This window comes from Aegilops tauschii, chromosome 6, assembly GCF_002575655.3.
Source record: "Aegilops tauschii subsp. strangulata cultivar AL8/78 chromosome 6, Aet v6.0, whole genome shotgun sequence".
NCBI lineage: Eukaryota > Viridiplantae > Streptophyta > Magnoliopsida > Poales > Poaceae > Aegilops > Aegilops tauschii.
Genome location: NC_053040.3, coordinates 87686440 through 87689404, shown reverse-complemented (window position 1 = coordinate 87689404; position 2965 = coordinate 87686440).

Sequence of the window (2965 nt, the reverse complement as noted above, 5' to 3'; positions counted from 1 at the left end):
CACAAAATTATTAACTTGAAGTAAATATAAGTATGGCAAGGGAATGGTTCTGGTCATATTAATTATTCTATGATGTACATGTTAGCTACACTACTTCTGTTTTATCAGAATCCGTTGATCGAATATCGATGATCCTTTGCTCAGTGATCATTTCATCAAGCTAGAATACAATGAACCATGCAAATCAAAAGGTTTTGTCCATAAGAGATGATACCCAGGAGAGGTGGTGCCAATGATGCATGGAGTCAATTCGACAGTCGATGAGAGGCAACAAAGATTGGGAGCTAACCTTGGACACAGAAGTATTAACTTGAGGAAAAGATAAGTAAGACAAGGGAGCACACCCTCTGTTTGCATGTACATGACGTTGTATACACTAAAACATTCTCCAGCATGCATAATTCACCATAAGTTTTAGCCATATGTCCCTAGAAAATAATGAACATGCATGTAAGGCAAATATTTTTCGTTCAAAATCCAGTTGCTCGAGTATTCTCTGTGCATGAGGTTTGGGCTGTTCTTACGGAATATAAAGTTGATACATATAATGAAATTCAGAATTAGAGAAATAACTACCATTGTGCATGATAATATATCTATACACGGAATTAATAAGGTTCCATACACCTACAATTATGGAGAATATATCTATGCCATCTAATTAAAAATTTGAGAGAAGCAACCTGTCAAGTTACTCTGAGAATGTGGCCGTATGCATCCACCTGATGCAGAGGCCGGTGAATCACCCCTTTTCCAAAAAAAAAGTTACTCTGATACTTGGTAGTAAATCAATATGCTGAGATTAGTCGGAATAATCGGACAAACAATACTTTTTTACATGACATTATATCAACACGTAGGATTGAAGTTCAGATCCCCAAGTAGACTATGATTTTTTTTGTTCATTCTATTTATACGTAGATTGAATTTTAAACCTCGAGTAGATCTATTCGTCATTTTTACTAAACTAACAAATTATTAGTTAGTCGCGTTCAAGTAGACCTAGCAGTATGGAAAACATATTGACCCTGCCGGTCACATTTATATATTAACAAGTACATGAATTTGAAGCTTAGGAATGTTATAGTGGAAGTCGTTGTTCAAGTGGTTCTTGCCTCTGAGAAAGACACCAAATGAAATAATGAGATGATTGGTACTTTGTACATGATATTAGACCACCACGTGTAGAATCACCTAGCAGGTTATTTGATTTGCATGTGAAAGCATTACACCATTGTGATACCACATGAGTTTGCATCGTGATATGAACTTTAAGATCTTAATGAGCCAAAAAAGTGTTTGACATGGTATTAGATGTAGATAGAATTTATATTTGGTTCATAAGTGAGCCATTTAATAAGGGGTGGAAACAGATGTCAGAGATAAATATAAGTAGATCTATTTATGAAATGAGATAGTGAAACATATTGGTTTATTATTGGTTATTTTTGAAAAAAAATTGCTTCACAACAGTTCCCATTGTTACTCCTTAAAAGGCTTTAAATCATAGAAAAAATAGACCTGTTAATAAATAAGTTGGTCCTATACATAACTGCAATTACTAAAAGCATGAATCACTATTGTTTTCAGAATGAACATAATCTTACTCTGTATATTTTTTTATAAACAACATGTATTAACATGTAATCAAAAATATGTTTTCATTATAGAACTTTCTAAAGTTCTAGCCTGCGCATCGAGCGGGCCACTGTGCTAGTTGATCTTAAAAATGCATGAGTTAACTAAGGAAATCATTGAGCATATGAATGCTAAATATAAACTTGCTGGAGATAACGGTAGAAAACGTGTTGTCTTTGCACCTGGAGATCTTGTTTGGTTACATTTGCGTAAGGATAGATTTCCTGATTTGCGCAAATCAAAGCTAATGCCATGTGCTGATGGTCCATTTAAGGTGCTAGAGAAAATAAATGATAATGCATATAAACTTGAGCTGCCTGCAGATTTTGGGGTTAGTCCCACTTTTAACATTTCAGATTTGAAGCCCTATTTGGATGAGGAAGATGAGCTTCCGTCGAGGACGACTTCATTTTAAGAAGGGGAGGATGATGAGGACATCAGTACCATTGTTACACCCACAACCCCTACTGATACATATACTGGACCAATTACTAGAGCTTGCGCACGCCAATTAAATTTTCAGGTACTTTTGTTTCTTGGTAATGATTCTAATGTTCATGAGAATATGATGCTGCCTAAATTGGATACATTTGTTTTGCTTACAAATGAAGGGCCTGGCATGGATAAGAGGGATGATAAGAGGGATGAACACTGGAGCAAGACCAAGCATGGAGAGGATGGCATGCGCAAGGGGAACAAGAACGGAGTTACAAGTGACGATTTCAGGACTTCGAAGCCACCATAATGAGTGCATGAAGCCTTGGACGAAATATACAAGATGCCACTTCATAAATTTCGTCCAAAGGCTATTCTAGGTGTTGCGTCACCTTATTATTGGGCCAGGCCCATGTAATTTCGAGATACATAAGCATAGGCTGTTTTTAGAGTCCGTATGTGTGGGGAAACAAGAGATAGGGTTGGTTTCGGACCCCTTCCCCAAGGGCCACGAAATTCCCCCTCTTCCTCCATATATACAGCCCTTAGGGCACCGTTTAGACTTTGGGTTTTGTTTAGATTAAAGTTCACCATAGCTGCAACTTTGCGTACTTCGTTTGTGTTCAACGACCAGACAAAGGCGTCACAGAACCCCACCTTGATCAATAAAGCTTTCCTCTTATATTCGCAATATCCATATTGCAATCTTAGTTTCTTGCTTGTTCTTCGTTTGCCTGTGATAACCCACAAGTATAGGGGATCAATTGTAGCCTCTTTCGATAAGTAAGAGTGTCGAACCCAACGAGGAGCTAAAGGTAGAACAAATATTCCCTCAAGTTTTATCGACCACCGATACAACTCTACGCACGCTTGACGTTCGCTTTACCTAGAA